At 45.5% G+C, this 21,924-nt stretch overlaps 1 protein-coding gene across 3 annotated transcripts in view; it reads left to right on the forward strand.

The window, feature by feature from the left end:
• PASD1 (PAS domain containing repressor 1) overlaps positions 1 to 21,924 on the forward strand; it is a gene marked incomplete at its 3' end in the record, with an annotated part of 103,709 nt that overhangs the window by 10,218 nt on the left and 71,567 nt on the right. The window contains exon 1 of one of the 3 annotated variants that reach the window (XM_084534756.1): positions 1,166 to 1,397. The exons of the other annotated variants lie outside the window; for them this stretch is intronic. Of the gene's footprint in view, positions 1 to 1,165; positions 1,398 to 21,924 lie in introns of those variants that run through there. 3 annotated transcript variants of the gene reach the window in all.

Below are 21,924 nucleotides of genomic sequence, written 5' to 3' on the forward strand. Positions count from 1 at the left end.
GCTGGCTGTGTGTGCAATGCTCTCCTGCAGAGCTGCTGTGCCAGACGGGCGCTTCGCAGAGCAGAAAGCAATCCCCGGCTGCAGCAAAGAATGCCTGGGCTTTGGGGGGCAGCGTTATGGGGGTTTTGGTTGCTCTGTTAGCTCTGTATGTGTGAGATGCTGCTAAAACTGGTGCCTTCTGGTCAAAACTGTTTAAAAAATAAAAGGGTGCAGAGAAGGGCTGGACTCTGTGTAAGCTCAGAAGATTCAAACCGTGGGACATGGTGCCTAAACGAACCCAAATAGGCAAGGGGATCTGAATTCTTCCCAAAAAGCAGTGTGCCTGAATCCAGAGCAGCCTCAGGCTATGGGACTGGCCTTGCAAGGGTAAACATTGTCCTAAAATGAACCGTGCAGCAGAAAAATCACTTGGCATTAGACACAGGCTCGTATTCCCCTGGGACTGTGAATCTCTTGTACTCAATTTTTAGGCTCCCTTTTTTATTATCTAAAAGCTACTTGATGTCACCATCCTTGTCACTTTTGCTTTTCCATTTGCTCCCTGCAACGTTCAGCTGGAGTAGCAGACTACCAGGGCCTACATCCTATTTTATCTTTGTCCTCCTCATCCTGAGCTTGTGTCTGATGGTCCCAGAGACCAGGCTGGTCCCTGCCTGGGTGCGAGGCTCTTGTGTGGGCATGGATTTAACCCGAGGGCTGCCCCTGACTCCTGTGGGCTCTGTGGGGACTTGCTGCCAGTTTTTATGCTGGGGTAGTGGTTGTTTGGCATTGCCAGTGCCCTTCTGATATGTTGCTGAAGCTTTGCCAGGAGCAGCTCGGACATTTTGTGCCCCAATCCCACCTGAGGAGCATCAGCAGCACAAGCTGAGGCTGGCTGCTGGCATCATCACACCTGGGGAAGGGAAGGGCTCTCACACAGCCTCCTCAGCAGCAGGTGTGGGACACCTCTGTGAGTGCCCTGGAGGGTTTCCCAGGTAGGTGGCTTTGCCATGCTACAGAAATGGCATGTCCCTTCAGGAAAAATATCATTGATAGCAGTTTTCTGCTATCTATGGGTGCAACTAAGAAAAAATAACATTATCCCTAGAGACTGCAAGTGGGTTGAGGCAAGAAATGTCTCATACTGCCAGCTGTGGTGTAGTAAAGATCACTCTGCAAGGCACAAATTGCCTCCAGGTGTGACCCATGCTCACTGCTCAGCTCAGCAGATCCCAGCTGGGGTTCCTGTTATCCACCAAGAGGCATAACAGAAGGGCGAGGAGGCAGGCTGGGTGCTTGAGGTGCCTTCTGGGTTCAGCTGGGCTCCCTTCCTTGGTCAGAAACAGCTGATAAATGTGAAATTGTGATTAGTGTTCAGATACAAAGATCTGCCTTCTGCTAGCTGATCCCATCCACAGGTAAGCAGATGTTTCCCTTTGCAGGTTCTGTAGGATCTAAGTGTAGGAGGATTGGAGCAGGTCCGTGCCCTGTAAGAGCTGCCTGCTGACAGCATAGGAGTAGCAGTTCAGGTGCCAGAGCCCCAAGCAGGCACACGCTGTGGGGGGCTGAGATCGTGGCACCCACTGAACTCACCCCGCAGGGAGAAGTTCTGCTTCTGGTTGCTTTTCTCCAGCAGTGGACACGCTCACTGGGTCCTGCTGCTCCTGGTGGTCTCAGGTTTTCCCCAGCAGTCCCAGTAGGTTATTTAGGTTATTTCACAATAGTGTTGTGTGTGCTTAGGCGAGGATTTTGGGGGGAACCTACTCCCTGCCGTAGTTGATGGCACCCGTTGTTTCTGCTAGGTGTAGGAATTGGATCAGTTGCACGATACTGAGATGCTGCTGCTGTGCTCTGGCAAGGGGACAGGAGATATCTGGGGAAAGGCTTTTCCTCAGTCTGTCTCATCCACTTCTGTTTTCTCCAGTTGAACCAGTTTCAGCTGGTTGGAAGCTAATGAACCAGTTTGATCCTGGACTTGGAGCTGAACCAGAACAGCTTCGGTCACAACTGAGCTGAAAAGCTCAGCTTCCACCCACCAGGCTCCCTGCTTCTGCGGTGCAATCGAACAGAAGCAGCACAGGACTGGCCAGGAAACAAAGTAAATGCACATAACTAGTCACAAAATTAATTATAATAATTAGAAGTGATGGGCAACCTAGCTGGGAACTTAAACACAGCTGCCAAGAGTTAACCACGCCTCGAGGACTGCGCTCTGCTGTCACCTTGAGGCCAGCCCTGTCCTGCTGGGTCCCGATTGCTGCCTCTCAAAGTGTCCTCTCATAGGATCGCAGGACCTTGTTCTCCTTCAAACCTCTGACAAAGTTGATCTGGCAAACAAACCACAAGGTTAGCAAGGAGAGGGGAATAGGGCATGAGATCGCATGAGCATTTGTCCTTAGGAAGCCAGACAAAACAGCGAGAGCTTTGCCAGCTTCTCTACAATGTAGATTTGTACGCAGGAATTTATAAAGTTTTAAATTGAACAAATGCTTAAGGCAATGAAAACTGCATGTTCAGTGCCCTGATGTCTCTTGCTGGATGTCTCCAGCACATACTACTGCGTATCTGGACATCAGACCTTATCACTAGCAGCTACTGGAGAGCCTCTCCTAGCTCATTAGGTGGTTGTGTCTGGGACAGGGGTGTGTTAAGACACCAGACTGCAAAGTGGAAATGAACAGATCCACGTGTGCAGTCATCAGGTGATAACAGCACTTGGTCGCTTCTGGGATGAGCCAGGCCAGAGCTGGCAGTGAGCAGTTGTTCCTCTTACAGACCCCAAGTGATAAAGCTGAACACGTCTCTCGGTGGTTGTGTGAAAGCAACGGGGGTGTGAGTTTTGCAGTATCTCTGCCTGAAGTTGCTCTAGGAACTCAGCTCTGAGAGTTGCTGGTCTTGACTTTTTTTTTTATTTTTTGTGTGTGTGCTTCTAGGATAAACTGAAACACTCTAGAATCCAGGTTAGCAGAACATTGGAATGTACAAGCCTAAGAACTTGCGGCGTTAACCCAACTGTGAGGTTATAAATAACTGTAAAGACTCGAGTGAAAGCATCAGTGATAAAAGAAGGGGGAAGGGATGGGCCTTGATAGCGTTATCTGTGCAGAGAAGAGGCTTTCGGATAACAGGAGGTATCTGCATGTCTCCTGGTGAAACCTTGACATTTTAATGGTGTGTTCTTCGTGCCACCCTCTTTAGCCTTGTTGCCTGTTTGTTGAATTGGAGAACTGTAAATGTTTGTGTTTGTTCATTGCTGCAAGGGTAGGTGAACAAAGGTCCTTGAGAATTTTTAGGGCCAAGCAGTGTAAAACCAGAGAGAACGGTCGGGAGAATAACTCTGGGCAAAGAGAGTGAACTTGCTGGGAGCTGGAATCAGAAGTGCCTCAGCTTCAGAAAATAAAAGCTTTGCTTTTGGAGGGAGGATGGGAAAGAAGGAAAGTGACTTCCGACATGCAAATAAAAAAACTAGATTAAATAATTGAGTGTTCATCCATTTCAGCGTAGCTCTTGGAAGATTTCCCAGAATGTCTTTAAAGAGCTCATTGTTAAATAGTGGGACGCTCTTTCCCCACAGGTATGTGTTAAAATAAAAACATTTCATTTTCTTCACTTGAATCACACAAAATTCTTCACATAGAGTTGCTGGGCCTGGGGATTACTGTGAAGGCTTTTGGGAAATGGCTCTGCTGGGCTGCCTTCCATGAGATGCGCCGTGTCCGTGTAGCTCTACAGTCCTGGGTGTTGTCCAGCAGGGAAGGGGAGCAGCTCAGCATGCAGTCTTGCCCGCCTGTCTGTAAAGGGGAAACCGTAGGTTTGACTGGAGTTATGTTTAAACTTTTTTGTCATCAGGAGCAAAGTTGGGTCTTTCTGTTATTTAAACCATCATTTTTCAAGAAATTTAAAAAAAGCATAGTATTTTTTGCCTCAGTCTGATCGGCTAAGCCTTTTTTTTTTTTCTAGTTCAAGTGTTTTGTTGCAGAATTAACATATATCTAATTACTTCCAAGCTTGTTTTAACATTATAACACAAATATATTGACATAGAAAGCAGTCCTCCGTTGTTTGCCTGAAGAACAGATGGGCTCTTTGCTGATATTGAACCCCATAAGGAAGGCTCTGAGCCCTGTTGGCCAGGTCCTGGTGTTCTCTGATACCCTAAGGAACCTAAGGAAGACCAATAAATTGCAATGTTTTCATTGAATTTAGTGGCCCTTTGATTAGATCGTCATTCCCTCTATGGACTCCAGGAGTGGAGTAATAAAGGATGAATAATGAAGGCAAGTACAGGGATTGTTTCCATGCTGAGCTGTGCCAGTGCCTCTGGCATGCCTGTCCCTCGAACCTATTTGCTGCTCCGATCTCATCTTGTCTAGAATTTGACTTTGAGTCTCCGTGGTGGGTGGATCAGGCAGCCCCTTGCCCAAAGCACTACTTCAGTTGTGTGAAAAATATTTTGCTGGGCAGTATGTTTATCAATAAGCTGATTCTGTGTGGAGATGGAGCACCACGTCTGAGCTCTTGTGGCAGGGCTAGCTGATGATGTTGGACAGCGAGCAACTGTCACTTTTTGCCAGATCTCCCATATCGCAAGTAAGCTGATTACAGCATGTGGTTGAGGGGGCAGAATGGCAGTCTAATCCATCACAGGGCTCTACCCAATGTCAAATCTTGAGTCTGTTCTTCTCAAGAACACGGGGAAATTCATCTCAGAGGCACTACGAAAGCTGAGGAGCAGAACAGTCACCAGCTTTGCTGAATAAACTCCATCAGCGTGAGTGTTTGAGGGCTTGAAGACCCGCATCCCTGAGCAGCGATAAAATAGGATTTGTGAGGAACAGAAGCAACACAGAATCTGTCTGAAAACGTGTCCTTGTACATTGTTTGGAAATGCAGCACGGTACACTTGCAAGCAACCTGAGGAGCTGGAACAGTCGTGTATAGAAAATGCAAATTTGTTGAGGCCCAGCTGGTAGTGTAGGGCTCTTAGTAAGGCTTTCACCTGTGAGAGCTGTGGCAATTGGCGTACAAAGAGACTCTGAGCCATCTCTTTCTTTTCACAGTGTAGCAAGGTGCCAATCCCTAAGGTAGAGATAACTGTGACTTCACCTGAACCAGTACAGGAGTAGTCCACCTAGTTCTGGCTGCACCTTTCTGCACCATCTCACACTGGTGCTCAGCTGTAGGTCGTCCTTCTCTGCTTCAATGGGTATGACTGTCCCTTCGTGCTTTCCTGGTAAAAAAGCAATGGCATGGCCTGGTTTCTCCATCCCTTTTTAACAGGGAAATTTTCCCCATATATTATAAGATGTAATGTCTTTCGGAAATGATCCCTCCTGTTTTAGCTCTCATTTGGCCAAAGCACGTGGCACATCCTTGAATCTGAGTAGATAAACAATTGTGCTGGTGGAGGTGCTGCTTAATATTAAACTGTCCAAGTCAGTTGCTGAATCAGCTCCTTGATCTTTGGCAACTTTTGTACTACAGCAGAGTTTATAGATGGAAATGTTAGGTCCTAGATATGGTGTCTTCAGATGATGCTGCAACATATGGGGCACTGTGGCTGAGCTTTATGGAGCAATGAAACTCACCAAATGCTTTGAGTGGTTTCCTCCCCACAGATCTTTGTAGCTGCTCTTAACATATTTTCCTCAGTAGCATTTCAAAGTGTTTAAGAACATCTTTGTTGTGTTCCCCTTAAATTGTCCTGCTGTCTGTGCAGTGTCTGGTGTGTATGGGGGGCTTGTGAATAACACTGTCTTCACTGCAGTAGTTACCATGTCGAGTTTGAAGGCTGTCGATCAAAATATGTACCATCTCACGAGTAGCTGTTTGAGACCTTCAACACAGGCATTTTTGTGGCAAAGTAGTTGAAAGCTGATCTTTTATGAAACTTTCTTCCAGTGTTAGCTTTCAACTGTGTGTGATTTTCTGTGCAAGGGAGGCTGGGAGCAAAGGAAGCGCCTTCTCAAGGGCAAGATGTGCTTGAGCTGGTCATGAAAGTGCACCCTGAGGGCTGCTGAATCAGGCTGTTCATAAAAGTCAAGAGCATTTAAATGTACAAGATGTTTACGTCCTTTCTTGAAGTGTTATAATGAGGATGAAGTGATAGCATCAGGGAAACGGGGTCACGGAGCTGAGCCCTGCGGAAGCACATTGCCCGGCTCCTCCAGTGTTTACCCCGGGATGTGTTTTGGTTACTGGCTGCTAAACAGAGAGGAGCTGAGGGCGCGTTATCACCGCTCCGAACTGCAAACAGTTTGTTGCATCTGACTGGAGAACGCATCGTTGGTGGCTTTAACCAGCTGTAATGTACAGGTTGTTGAAAAACACAGCTCTGTTACCATAACAGCACTCTTATTTTTATCTTCGGGAGGAAATACTTATTGAAATTACCTTTTAGTTACCAAAAGGTAAAGATATTTCTAACTGGAACGGTACCCATGAGTACATGTAACTTTTTTAAGGTAGAAAAATGTTTACTGATAGGTCCGTGCATTTGGGCTGTGTGTTCTCCACAGTCTTCAGTAGTTCAGAGATGGATTTTTTTTGTTTTTTGATTGCTTTCATGATCATTACGAGGTGATGGACAGTCTGGGATTCTGGGTACTCTTTAGATGTTTCTTTAGCATGAGGCTTCCAAGGATCTGCATGCCGAATTGCAACTGGAGGCACCCAAAGAGGGGTTTATGCCCAAAAAGCACTCCCAAAAAGAGCCCACCTACAAGACAGGTGATCCAGCTACAGAGGGCTTTTAAAGGCCTTACCGAGGAATCCATGAACAGTGCTGGAAAAAACCCTAAAAAGTGCTTCCTCAAAGGAGTTTGGGCCACATGCATTCAGATTGGTACTTCCATGGTGATTAAACCTTTGTTGTCCAGCTGATTTAGAGTTTACAGCTTGTGTTCAAAGCTAAGCAATGTAGTCAATAAAATCACTTCATGGTCTGCTCTCAAAGTTCACTGCCCTCATCCTAAAACCCATGTTTCCAGAAAGTTGACAACCAGGAGTATTGTGAGTTAAAAGTACTTGGTGGGAAAGAGGTGAAAACAGATCCCCCAAAGCAGTGCAACACAGAGCTATTTGGGGTAGAAAGGTTTCCTCTTCCTTAACATTGTGGTGGTGTTGTGTTTTGTTTTTTAATGTTGCATACGAATTGTGATAGCTCTAGAAAGTACTCTAAAAATCTGTAGAATTAGGTAGACTAATTTTTTTTTTTTCCAGAGACTTTGTTATTAAAGTATATAGTAAAGATTATCAAGAGGTGTCATTCTATCCATGTCTGTGCCAATAGATCAGCAATCATGGAATCTCAGAATATCCCGAGTTGGAAGGGACCCACAAGAATCACCGAGTCCAACTTCTGGCACTGCACAGGTCTACCCAAAAGTTTAGACCATCTGACTAAGTGTGCAGTCCAAATGCTTCTTAAACTCTGACAGGCTTGGTGCAGTGACTATGTCCCTGGGGAGCCTGTTCCAATGCACGACAACCCTCTCAGTGGAGAACCTCTTCCTAATGTCCAGCCTAAACCTCCCCTGCCTCAGCTTGACACCATTCCTGCGGGTCCTGTCACTGGTGACGAAAGAGAATAGATTGGCACCTGCCCCTCCGCTCCCCCTCGTGAGGAAGCTGTAGACCGTGAAGAGGTCTCCCCTCAGCCTCCTCTTCTCCAGGCTGAACAGGCCAAGTGACCTCAGCTGCTCCTCATACATCTTCCCCTAAATTACTAAATTAAATTACCTGGGTTGGGAAGCTGGCATTTCACCCCTAATAACAAGTCGTCTCAGCAGAAGGTGAGGTAGCCCTACTGATCATTTTAGGCAGGAGTGAGTTCAGGTTTATGTGGGCCCATTTGTTTCAGACATTGAACCTTTCATGGAAGCTGGGTCCTTTCCAGGTATTGCAGTCTGGGCGTTCTGCTGAGTCACTTTTCACAAGTTTAATGCTATTTGTCCCACATCCAGGCAAGTCCTGCTGTGGGTTTTTTGTACTGGTGCCATGCACGGTGTGTTCTGAAAACCCAGCTGGCCTCAGGTTGCTTGGCCTGCTCTGCCTGGACCAAGGGTTTGTTAGAGGAATTTAATTTTAAATAACATTTCCACGGTCTAGATCTTTATCATGTTTAGAAGATAATTTATTCTGAAGGGGTCACTGATTGCATGTGAGCTCCTGCCAGCTCCTACAAGCACGGCTGTGTTTGCACGAGCCAGAGTTTGTCTGTGGGAAGGTAGGCACTCCGCTCCCACCTCCGTGCAGATGGGGGCAGTTTTACAGCCTGGCCTCATCCCTCGTAAAAACTGTAAATTTTCTCTGGGCTCTCCCAAAAGGTACTTCCGTGGCTGTTCTGATGGTCTGATGTTCTCCAGCTGCCCATAAATGTGTGCTAAAAATGTTGATTTTGCTTTGGGGTGTTTTTGGTTGGTTGGTTTGGGGGAACAGGGAATATGGGGCTTGGGGTGTGGTGATATTTTTGAGTCAGATGCTGTTGTTCAGCCTTCTTCATAACGATGCTAAACCCAAAGAAATTCAGACATGTTAGAAATAACGTGGGTAATGTTTAAAATCTTGCTCCCTACTGAGTGAAAACCATTAAAGCACAAAAGTTGTGAAAAGCTACGCTGTGTTCTCCACTTGCATAGCAGCATTTTAAACAGGGATGAACCTAAGCACTAGCTCAAGTTTTACTCAAGTATTTGCTGAATAAGGATCTAAATTAATAGTATCAAGTAATGGTGTGAGAACTGTGGAGGAAATCCAGGGCTGTATTTTGTGGACACACAAGCCCATCGCATCACAACCCCAAACCAAAAAAATTCGCTTTGCATTTGCTAACACTGAATTTAGGTGGGTTGCGCTGGGTTTGCATTGCGAATGGCTCAGTAACAATATACCAGGTGACAGTGCTGTTGAAACAGAAAATAGCACAGGTGTTTGGAAACACTTCTTATATGGGAGAAAAAGCCCCTTTTACATTCCTTTGTGAAATAGCTCCAGACAAAGCAGCGGCACAAAGCAGCGTGTAGGAAAAGAAAGAAGTGCATTAAGGTTTCTCTGTATCTGTCGCGTGAGTCATCCAAACCTTATGTAAATATGCTTTCTTCTAAGTTGTATTTATCTTATAAAGGAATCAATAGTAATGCTTCTCTTTCCTGGGCAGCAGTGATGTAGGCAGCACAAACGGTATTTCAATAAGCAGTGTTTTGTACATCCATCGTTCCTGTGGATCTCAACAGGCAAGAGACCAAATAAAAGCACTTCCCTGTGACCACTACTTGGGAACATAAACTAAAACCTGGACCCCAAAATCTGGGGTGATAATGCTACGTAATCCATTTATGCAAAGACAGATACATGGTAGTAACATGGTAGTTTAAAGTAACCTTACTTTTTTTTTTTTTTTTTTTTTTAACCTTTATGTATTTCTGTATGTGCTTCATCAGGTGGTCCACGAGAAGGTTGAGGGGCTTTGTTAGCAGAGTTGAAATGTGCCTGAGACTTGTGAGAACCAGGCTGTAGCTGGCCACTAAGAAGTGTCAACAGTGTCAGAAGTTAATGTGACAGCAAGAAAAAGATTTTGAGAACTGCAATAACCTTTAATAGGGCGGGCTTCTCAGAAGAAAAGGGAATTTTAATATTATCTATGTTGATCTTTGGGGATGGTTTTGGATTTGGACTGTCCTTTCAACCACTGACACACTCCTATGCTGTAAATTAGAAACCACCTAGAGTAAAATTTGGGCTCTCTGACGTTGTACCAAGGTCTTCCAGTGCCACAGAGCTATGGCTGGCCACCATAATGGTGAGCCCAGAAGCAGGCCTGTGAGTTTTGTCCTTGCTCTCTGCTTTCTGATCTTTTTTCTGCCTGCTATTTGTGTAATTCCTCTCCACGGATCCCATATTTTCATCTCAGGAGTTCACAAGGCAGAACAGAGCCTCTTGGCTCCAGTGTCCTGACCCGCTTGTGCTTCGCCCAGGATGGAGTGAGTTATTTTCTCCCATGCAAATATTTACTAAGTGCGCGGGGGAGAGTTCGCATACAATTTGTTGGCGTTACGCCAATCAAGATTTATTCTGTTGTGTGCCTTGGAAGTTTAATTAACATGAGCTTTGCAATATGTGCTGGAAAGTAAATAACAGGCACATCTTTATTTACTTAGCAGAAGAGTAACACTTCCTTAGAAAATGGGAAAGCTTTCCCTAGTGCACGCGGCTGTATTTGCCAGTACCCTGCAAACCAGCCTGCAACACACACGCTTCTTAAATCCCCTTTAAGCCCAAATATCAGGCTTAGGGGAGCCTTAAGTGCTGCACAGATCTTGTGGTGAGTCTTTGTGCAGGGGGAGGGCTTCATCCCAACAGCTGAAGGGTGTGCAAACAAGCAGGCAAGGCAGAGCTGTTCAGGGAAGACGCTTCAGATGTACGGGCTGATGCTGCTCTGCAAATTTTATCATGTCAGTTATCAAAAATATGCAACATGAGCGGAATACCCGCAACTGAACAGTTCTGATGTGAAGGACTTCTTGGCTGTCCACTGCATTGTAAATCTCAGCTGGCAGCATTTTATAACGGGAGTCCTGATGTAACCTTTGGCAGAGAATTGCAGATGGCAACCATGTGAGAAGGCTACTGTGCTTTTGATGCCATCTGCACTGTAATCAACTCTGTTTAAAAAAAAAAAAAAGTCTTATCCTATCAGTGATACATCGTCCTTTGATGTCTCATCCATGAAGTCTGGTTCTGGGGCCTGGCAGATTACCTACACATGAGGCTTCCATCGTGGAGACCAAGGTTTGGCCTGATCAGTGGTGAAAAGTCAAAGCCAGAGGTGGGAGCTCTGCTTAGAGATGAGAAATGAATAATAATAAATAAATAATGAGTCCTCATTAACTTCTCCGGATTGCCTTTGCGCAGGGCCAGGTCTGGGTGTACATGTCTCAGGGTGTGGGCTCAGACCAAGAGGGGAAGAGTTTCTGATGGGGATGCAGAGGCAAGGGTGGGTTTTCCTTGACTGCATCCCTCAGTCAGTGCAGCCTTTGAGCATGAAACAACCTGGGAGAGCAATCTCATGGTATTGCCTGTTTTCCAAGAAAAACTTTTGTTTCCTAAGTGGCTAAAATGCATGTAGCCACGAACTTCACTAATAACGTGACTTTTACAGCAGGCTTAATGGCAAGGACCAGATTTCTTGAGGCTTAGCTCTGCTGGCATGGGTGGGCTGAACTGAATGCACTGTTGAACTTCTCAGCTTTTCTCCGTACTTCTCCTACTTATACATCACTGACCTTTCTCCCTCCTACGTCTCTGTGCCTGTTTTGTTCTTCAACTATCATTTAAATGATGCTTAACGTGAGCTAAAAGCTATAGAAACACTAGTGATTGCTGCTGCCTTCAAATCGGACAACTCTTTGATACCCTAAGGCATCAGATTGCTAAATTGTTTTCCAATATCCTGATACAATGAATATTTCTCCAGGTTGTCATTACAGAGAGGTAGAGATGCATATTCTTGCATAACCTTGGAAAAAAAAATACATAATATTTGTTAATTGTGCCTCATCCTCACATACATGTTAACGGCTCTGCTGCTGTGAATAGGTTATTACTGGTTTGTTTGTAGTCATCACCCGCACTTCGATACCGAAATTGCAGCGGGTGATGTTTTTTCTCCGGACTTCTTTATAACTCTTCTTTCATCTGCCTCCCAATTTTTCTCTGCCTATTGAAATTTCATGCGTTCTGGGGGGCTGGTAACCCAGATGTTTTCATGACAATAGTGTCTTTATCATCAGGATTTCATAATTAGGCAATTATTTTTTTTACAATACAGTCATTCCAAGATTTTTGTGTAATAAGCAGTTAGATATTATAATCTGCTAGAAATGCATTTTTGTCTAAGTATGGATTAGAATAGATTTTAATTTTACAATTTCAGAGATCTAAATTAGACATTGTAGTAAAGAAAAATGACTTCTTATGTCTATTAGAGCACTTACTTTTGTGTTGTGCTTATGCCAGCTAGAGAGAAATACTTCCATATGTTTTTAATCTTAGGTTAAATTAAAATTGCTGGTAAAAGAGATGGTGGAAAAATGGTTTGTGATGGCAGAAGGAAATGTAGCTAGAATTTTTAAGATATTGCAGTGCCCTGTGCCTCCTGCTCTGCAATAGGGAAGTCAAAGCGTCAAAAAAAATAAAATCTCACGCTGAGCTAGTTGGAAGGTGCAGTACCTGCAAGACCTTTTGTTCTGATGATTTCAACTATTTGTTTTTCTTCCATGAAGGTAGAATATTTGACCAAAAGTCTTTTAATTTCCATCCCTTCCTATTTTGTGTGCGTTTCAGTTAGGAGATGCACTGGCAGTAACCGCATGCAAAAATGGGCATATTCCAGCAAAGAATCATTTCCCGGCGTTCCCCTAAAGAGCTCCCTCTGTTTTTTCTCTCGCTTTGTCTTAATACTCTTGTTTTCCCTGATACTTTCTTCAGGAAAATACTAGTCCTTTCAAATACTAAGTATATATTTAGTCTTCCCATTTCTTTTTCTTCTTAATAGTTTGCATTAAATGTTGGTTTCTCGGGATGTTCATGGAGGGAGTCATATTTTTCAACACCACTGGAGATATATATATATATACTGTTTCTGTGCTTCTTTTATCCCTAATAGGGAAGTGTCTGAAAACTTTATTCAAGCCTAGTCCATCTCCGTCTGCATTCTGATGGGAAAACTCCCAGTGGCTTTGGTCAAACAAAATGCCTTGAAGATCTTCAGTGTTTTGCTGAGCTGAGGCCCCTCTGGGTTCTCTCCTGCCCTGAAATGCTGGTGGCTGGGCTGAGGCACCCTGCTACTCGCTCAAGTCTTGAAATGATTTTTTCGTTTTACTGGGCTTCTGGATAGTTCTCCCCTCGTCCCTGTTGACATGTACTGCAGGGGCTGCTTGGGTACAAACACAAGGGAAATGCAAGCTACCAAAATATTTATCGGGTCTTTTTGCTCTTTTTTGTTGTAGCATTGATCCTGTGATCCAGTTCTCATTGTTTGCCAGGAGTACTAGTACTATAATTGGCTTTCTGGTTTGTTTTTTTTGGCACTTGGTGTCCTGAGAATACAATATGCTGGGACTGCAGGGATGCCTGGGAGAGGTAGGGGAGCAAAGAGAGGATGAGGAAGGCTGGTGCCATTCTGAGAGCTGCTGGGTTGCTTAAAGACTGAGCTGTAGCATCTCTGAATTACCACGTCATCTTGGGATGAGAGAGCTGGAGTGAAAACAGCTAAAGCAGAGCTATGAAGAAAAAAACAGGTCTCCTTCAGGCAGTGTTCCCTACTTCTTTTCTACTTCTTTGCCCATGGCCATGATGCCTATGGTAGTGCTGGTGCTGCAGACAAAGTTTCTGGTTGCTCTGCATGTCGGTGTGATGGGCACCCAGGTGCTAACCCTGCTGCACGGAGCACATGTGCCCAGGTGGTGGCTTTGGGTGACTCAAGGTTAGAAACTGCCCTGGACATTCCTGTCTAACCTAAAATGCTCTTTGTGGCCAGGGTGAAGCAAATGATGACCACAAGTCACCAAACTCTTCCCAACCAGACCCATTATTTGCCTCTAAGAAGTTAGTAAGAGGTGACGTCGCAGTCTGAGCTAGGGGTGGCTTTCGTGTTACGTGGTGCTCAAAAAGTAGGTTACTGGGTCAGGAACAGCAAGTTCTGACTGTTTGCCAGCTAGGCCTTTTTTTTTTTTTTTCCCCCACAATGTTTATACTGCTGTGACCTGCCATGCTAAAATGAGACTAAAATGAATGCAGGCAGTGCTTTCAAACAGCAAGATGTTGGATTGAACTTGTCCTCCTCTACTTCCATCAGATCATCAGTTTGCGGCACGCATGCTTTACGGTGCCATCCTTTTGGGGAATGAAAAGTAAAGCTAACCAGGGTCCAGTTACTGTGCAAAAAAAAAAAGTTCTTTTTAACTGTTAGCTTGAAGTCAATAAAAAACTTTCTAAGCTTCTCAGAGTGCAGAGGTGTGGGGTCAGTCCAAATTCAGCAGTGGGATGATTTGGGCACGTGATGCGACATCCGAGGGAGATCCCTTCAGCCTGGGGGGTGAGCTTTGCTCTCCAGCAGTGTTTCTAGTTGACCCCCCAGCCCTGCTCCCCCTTGCTAAATGCTAGGAGAGGGGTGCGCAAGGGATGGATGGCCCAGCTTCAAACACTGGAATAATCTCAGCAGTAAAACTGTTACTCGAAGCAAAGCCTCCGAATATGTGCCATGGCTCACTGCCAGAGCTGACTGAAGAGGAAACTATGTGGGCCATTCAGCCAACTGATTCATCGAGTTTTGGGTGCTGCTGAAAACTCATCTGAAAGAAACTAAAGAGATTTAAAAAAAAAAAAAAAAAAAAAAAAAGGCAGGATTTGAGGAAAGATTGCACCTCACAAGATCTCGTTTTCTTAAATCACAAAGAGCTTTCTCCTGTGAGCTTGGGCAAAGCCCACGGCTGCGCTCAGCCTTGGTTTCTCTGTCTGCAAGGCAGTGACGACAGCACCAAGTGCTTTCACCTAGACTTTTTCTGGGCAGAAAGTGACAGAAAAGAGCAGGAGTTGTCTCTGTTCAGCATCCCTGCAGCACAGGTAGCTCTCCAGCCTGACACTGGCACTCCAACAGCTGTGGCCTGAAAGTAAAAATATCAAAGCATGATCTAAAGGTTCTGCTGAGGAACTGGCAAGCCGTTATTATGGCAAAGGAATGCCCTAATAATGCTGTTTCCAGTCAAATGCGTGTGCTTTCCGCATTTGGGATTCTGACCTACGAATCTAGTTACACTTAACAAGATGTACCAGTTGCTCGGGGGACTGATAATAGGATGTAGAGGCCTTTATCTCTGTGTCACGCGCTGAAATCCAGACCAGGCCATTGGCAATTAAAACATCTTACATCTGATGTCTGTCCAAAATGACAGTAAGTGCAGAATGAGTCTCAGTGCAGCAGCCAGTGCTTAAACTTTTGGGAGTTCAGATTTGATTTTTTATTATTTTTATTTTTTTTATATTTTTTCTTTTTTATTATTCTCCTTTTTTTTTTTTTTTTTTTTGTGAGGGGGGCAGTGTCTCTTGAAATCTCATCCCCGCCTTGTGCCTTCGTTAGCACCACGGTCAGCCGTCGGCAGCCAGGCACGCAGCCAGCCAGACGTGAGGCCGTGGCGTTTTCTTTCCCTAAAGATGGTTTCAGAAATGAAAGCTGAAGTACGTCAGAGCAAGGCCCTCGGGAGAGCAGCCAGCGCTGGCTCCGCTCACGCCAAATTTGTTTTGGGACTAAGTACACAGTTGTGCTCTCTTGGCTTCTCAATGCAGCAGCTATTTAGGGATATAAAAATAATAGCTTGTAAAGAATGAAACATGTGTTTCCTCTGTTTCTTTTGCACACGTGAAATATCCAAAATACTTATTTTCCAGAATTATTTGAAAAATGGGAAAACCTTTACTTACTGCTGCAATGTCATTCAGACAGGCAAGTCTGTATTAATTATGTTAAGGCTTTATATTCCATATATCTTTCCCATTCATTTATACCTGGTAAGGTTTATTTTTTTCTGTCTGAAAGCAGTCTATGAATGTGGAAGGCTCCACCATTGCCATCTAACCCAGCAGGGGCTGTGTGAAAGGAGGTATTTCTTTTCCTGTCCTTAAAACAAGGCCACGGTTGAGACAAGGTCTGCACACAGATGTTTGTGCTTGAGAGGAGTTTAGAGCAGCGAGGGCCATTTTCATCAGTGGCTGGTCAAGCGCAGAATTCAAATTCCCTGAGAGCTAAACTTGGACTTTTAGCAGAGGTTTTTGTGATCCCTCTCTGCAAGGAGGGGGACTGACTCCGCTCAGAGGCTGAGGAACTCCATCGTTTTCACCAAGTGCCACCATGTGCCCCTAGCTGGCACTGGTGATGTTGATCCCTGGTTGCCTGGAATATGTTAGCAAAACTTGCTGCAGCTCTTGAGCAGCCACTGCCTTGGAGGAGTGCTTGGTCCCAGGAGATTCCCTCCAGGTGGACATGCTGTGGCAGAGGCGCACTGCTTCTCTTTGCTCTGCTTTGAAAGATGCAACTTCCCAGCTGTGGCTCCTGTGGGTGATTTTCCAAACAGCACACTTGAGCAGCAGGGCTGGGCATCCCCTGATTCCTTTTTCTCAATGTTTTTGGGAGATCTGAGTTCATTCATCAGAGTTTACATCCCCTGTCAGGCAGATAACAGCGTATCCACCCGTGCATGCAGCCTTTATCTGGTGAGAAGGAACTGCAGGGCAGAATCGGCGAGCCAGACCGCTCGCTGGCTGATGCGTATCGCTGCGGGTCTGCTCGCGGGGCTTCACTCCAGCTGAGGGCATGGCACAGCCCTTCCTGCCCGCAGAGCTCCAGGGAGCTCCACAACTACTTCATGTTACCTTTTGGCCATCTCAGTCTAAAATTTTGGTCCATAAGTTTGGACTTCATGAGAGCCAGACGGGATGTGAGCTGGGGATTTCTCCCTTCCCCAGGCATGTGTAATACTCTTGGTGTTCCAAGAGCTGGCAAGCGTTTTCCTCTTTTATTTGTAAGGAGGACCCTGTGATAACATGGGAAGGCTGTAGGCTGATGATGGCCCTGCCAAATCCATGCTGCTGCTGTTCCGTTTGCTAACCCCAAAGCCAGGCCAGCTGCCTGCAGGCACCTGAGGTGATGCTGCTGGAGGTGGCACGGTGCTGGCAGTCCTCATTGCTCAGAGCCGAGAGGAGTTGGTGGTCCCACTCTGTCCATTTCTTCTCTGGTGCTTGAAGTGAAAGGGAACTAAGGGCTGGAAGGTGATCTGCAGAGCTTACAATAGAATATCATGAGTATACCTGCAGGGTGAAATCTTTGCTGCGTGTTTGTATTTTGAATTTTGGAAAGCGCCAAAGAAGAAGAGAGCGAGAATCTCCACCATGAGTGAACTGGAGAATTGAATCTCCTTTCTTCCTGGGTTCTCCATCCCACTATCCATGTAGACACTTGTCATAATGCTGCACTTATGTTTTCCATTTTTGTGTTTTATAGTCTGAGCTGATGACAGGCAGAGGTGCTGCTGGGACAAGCACCTGTACAGTATGCAGAAGGGCAGAAGCATCCACTTGGATACAATTACTGAAAGCTCAGCTTTTTTATTTATTTATTTTTTAAATAGAAGAGGGCTATGAGACATCATATCACATTCACGCCAGCTCTTGGGCTGAGCTAGGTTGACAGAGATGAGTTTTAGCATTAACCTCATTCTCTTGTGTGTGTGTGTATTAATCCTAAATTATTCTTACAAACAGTAAGCAATAAAGGCAAATGAATTCCAGAGTAGACTTTTTTTGGCACCCCCAGGGAATGATTAACCTTTTAAACACCAGGCTGGTAGTGAAGTTTTGGGAGTCTGCAGCAGGCTATCCCCATCTCTGTAGCTTTTGACTGTTTAATTTTTCCCCATGAAGCACTGAGTTAAGGAAATTAGCTGGGAATTGGGCAAATCAGCCTTTGTGAGGGAACATTTGAAGGTGTCTGGGGCTCCTGCCAGCACGTGTGCCTGTGGGAGCTGCTGCTGGGGGTCGCAGGAAAGCTTCTGGTGCTGCGGAGGGACCCAGCCTCCTGCTCGAAACAGGGCTTGCTTCGAGGGCTGGGCTCTGTGTGGCAATGAAGCCATCCCTACTTGGCCCTCTGTCCATCAGGAGTTTTCTTTGAGCTCTGGATCCCCCGCAGCTGAAAGCCTCTGCTTTGGTCTCGTAGGAAATGATTTCATTCCTCTGTCCTTTGTGGCTTGGGGTTTTCCACAAGCAGGACACTTGCCGCTGCTCCTCCGCCACAGCCAGAGGTTACTGAGCTGCCCACGTCCTGCTAAAAATAGGAGCTGGTGGCTCCAAAGTACTTAGGCACATTTTCATTAGCGCATGCTATGAGCTTTCTCCCAGCTATCCCAGCCTATTAATAACAGCTCCGAAGCCTTTGGTTTGCCTAAATGTTTAGGAAAATTCACTTTTTCCACACAGGGGCTCTTGGCGTTTCTGTGCTCTGAGATCAGAGCTGCAGTCCTGCTCATGAGCTCGTTGTTAAATGGCGGGGGTGGCACTTTGCATGTGTCCCCCTTTCTCCTGCTCTTCCCCAAGGAGCACAAAATCAGAAAATTTGGACGTATGTTAAAGGGTAGGAAACAGCAGGGAGAGGGAAGAAATAGCAGGGAGGATAGAGCGGGGAAAGAAGGTGTCCTTTTGTTGTACAGGGATTAGCTGGAGTCAGCTTTCAGATACTTTTTAAATAAGGCATTCTCCTGGAAAATGCAGGTCCTGATCGATTATGAAACCCTCAGGGATTTTTGAGGTCAGAGCCCCCACGGGAGAGGGGAAAGCGAGACGGAGCAGCGGGGCCATGTGCAAATCATTTCATTACCTCCCGGTGAGAAAGGGGGGCAGAAGAATTCGTGGAGTTTTGTTTCTGGTTTCCAGTAAAAATGTTCTCTTGTTATTCCTACACACGTCTCATTCAAAAAAAAAAAAAAAAAAAAAAGCTGAAGATGGGTGGTTGAAGGCTAGATAAGGAGGGTAGTCCTGAGTGGTCAGTACAAATAACAATGTGCAGATGATGGAGAAAGGAGCAGATCCGCAGCAGGTGTGGCTCGCCCAGACCCATCAGCCTCAGCATCCCTGCCCCACCTCTGCACACTCATCCTGGGGGTCAGCTTTCCCCTTTTACCTCTCCGTGAGGCTCGGGCCCCCAGCTTTTTCCTGCCCATTGCTTCCTTGCCAGTCTCTTCTGCATCTGTGCAGGGTCCTGCTCTCCCCTTCTGCAACCTTGTGGGTGAGAGGGTTCGGGCTGATTCCTGGCAAGCTGTGGAGAAGCCGCCCTATTTTTGGTCTCAGCATTACGATTCAGCCCCTGCTCTGGCTCTGCAGCCCTGTTGCTTATTTGCATTTTTCTGTACACGGTTCTTTCCATTTCCACGCATTAATCTGTCTTTGTTAAGGCTCTACCCCACGCTGAACAGACAGGAGGCACAGATGGCTTAGTGCGGCTTTTTTTACTTTCTTTTTTTTCTACTCTTGATTTCTACAGTTCATTGAACAGCAGCAATGTTTAAGTTACATAAACCTCGCATATCTTTTATTTTCAATGAAAATTGCTCTTGCTTAGCCTAACCCTCCACTAATCGCCTTGTGCTCAAGAACATTTCAACTTTATTTTCCAGTTCGGCATTGGGTTGTGCTGTGGAAGGGACGGCACTTCCACTTCCACTACGGAAATAATCCCAGGCTGGTTAGGAAAGGGAAGATTATTTGGTTCCCTGGGGGATTATTTTAGGATGTATTTAGGAAGTCTTTTTTCCTTGGCACTTGTTGAAACAACTTGATGGAGAGGATGCAGTCCTGGGTCACGATGATGCTCCCAGGCTCGGGATGCCCAGGCAGCACCATGCTGTGGATCCGGAGTTTCACCTGTTCACGGCATACCGTAGAGGTGTCCCCGTGCTTGTTTCTTTCTGGCCACTCATTTTTCTCTGAGCATGGTGGCATCGGGCACGTTGGCAGTGACATTTTCCTGCGTGGGGAGGCAGAGCTGGTGCTCAGGACCGCTCTGTGCATTGCTCTTCTTTAAGTACGTGCTTCTGCCCCCACTCCCCGCGCTGCATGTAGTAATTGGAACTGATCCATTATGTTTTAAAAAGCTGGGTAGAGGCCTGATCTATAAAATACAGATCTGTCATACAGACAATGTAGATTTTTAATGTGCTCAGCCTTTAAAATCTCGTGTTTTGACTTTTTTCAAGGTTTGCTTTTTGGCAGTTCAATTGCAGTGCACACTGCTGGGGCTTATTTAAGGGGAAGAAAGGACATAATGTACTTACAAGTGTAAATGATGTATGTTTATTCCCCTGAACTGAATAAGTGGCAAACCCAGAAGGTGAATAAGATAAGCTTGTCAACCAGATACTCTTAACTTTCTTTCCAGCAATTAAGATAAGGTTCATACCTCCCTGTCAGCTCTGCCGTACAATAATACCAGGTAGTCGTGCAGCTCTTGTGCTAACAGAGGATGCTGAAGGCATTTATCCCAGCTCTGCGATACAGAGCCCACTCAAGTGGGATGGCAAGAATTTAATGTAGATCATTGCGTTTTCTATTTATATTCAAAAATGGCCAGCCTCATTTCACGGGGCAAATTCTAAATAGTTCCTCTGAAGTCACAGAGCCTAAATTTACACCCTCAACATTTGATGAAATCAATGTCTCTCCAAAGTGTTCTCGGAAAACTGACTAGAATTTCTCGTTTCTAGATGAGTTTGCTTATGTTATTTCAGAGGAAAATATTTACATACGCAGAGAAAGAGAGGGGGGATGAGAGTTCCTCTTTCCTTCCCCCAGCTCCCGGAGGCGGTGTGGAGCTGGATGTGGCTGGTGGTGTAGGGTGCCTGGCCCTCATCCTGGTGGCTCTGGGACAGAGGAAGATGAGATGCTCTGGGCACATTTGGGTTTCAACCACCACCACCGGATTGCGTGGAGGTGATGGGCCTGACTGACCCACTCTCAAATCCGTACATCTACAAAATACTTTCAGTAAAGTCTTGGCTGCTGTGGCACGATCTCCGTTGGCTTGAACTCCGCTTGTACCCGTTCCCTTCTGAGCTCGGAGATTCGTGTTTTGGCACATCCCCTTGAACAGCTCCAACCAAGTGTGAAGGGAGGCACGGAGCCGTGCTGCAGTGCCGAGGGATTCCCCGCAGCAGGCTGACCCTGCAGCTTCCCGGGCAGCTGGGTTTGCATTAAGGTACAACGTCCTTGTGCTCACCCGCCGCTTATCCAGCCCTCAGCTGGGTTAATGTGGTTATAATAATGGTAGAAAAGGTTTCTGCAGCATCATTAGGTGCAGTCCCAAGGGTGCTGGTGGTGGCCAGTGATGCTCAGGAATGACTTCAGCTCCCTCTTATCCCTCTGTGCAATATTTGGAGCTGTGAGGACGAGCTGCTGCTTCTGGCTCTGTACTTCTTCATGGTACATCTTCATGGCAGCAGCTCCTGTCCCCGTGCATCTCACTGAGAATTTGGTTAATGTGATGTATTTTGCTGCCAGACCATCAGAAGGAAAGGAAAATGAAGGTATTACCAGCATTCTTGTTTGTTGTCTCCATGGCAGTGAAAATAATATCTGGGCCGTGCTATGTTAGGTAATCATAGAGAATTGTTATTAGAAGCATACCTGAAACATCAAAAACCAAAAGAAATAATTGCAACCCAAGCAAAACTGGGGCCAGATCATGCCATCTTTCCTTTCCATTTCATAGAATCACAGAATCATAGATTTCTAATGTATTTGGATACATTGCAACAACATTGGTCTTTTCGTTAGGCAGATTGCTTCTCCTTTTCTAGGAAAGCAATGCAGGAGAATAAGATGTTCCTTCCTTTTCCAAATTACAGAAGCAAAAAATGCTATCTTTGTGCAAGCTGACTACTAAAGTTCTGCGAGGTTACTACTGTGAATACTGCTTGAAATGAGACTTCAAGCCTTGGCCATATAGATATATATTTAAAGTTCATTACTATTTGAATACACAGCAGGACGGATTCAACACACACTTCAGAATAAAATGTACCATCAAAGCACAATCTCCTGTCCATCATGCAGGGGTTGTGAAGATAACAAAGTAAACCTGCCAGCAATTGCTCTTTTGCAGCAAGTGCTGGTACATTTTTAAGCCACTCGCAAGCCTGTTAAATAACTGGCCATCTTTTAAGCTCAGGCACCCCGGAGTGTAGGAGGCAAATAATTCTCGGGAGGATTTAACACAGTTATGTAAAATAATCTGAAGCCATCCTGGTTGCTCCAGAAAGATTATAATTAAGCAAGTTTGTTGATTTTTTTTTTTTTATGTTTGCTATCATCAGTTGATTTCTCTTTGTACCAAAACAAAACAAAAGT

This window comes from Aythya ferina (genome assembly GCF_964211825.1).
Source record: "Aythya ferina genome assembly, chromosome: 13".
NCBI classification, from domain to species: domain Eukaryota; kingdom Metazoa; phylum Chordata; class Aves; order Anseriformes; family Anatidae; genus Aythya; species Aythya ferina.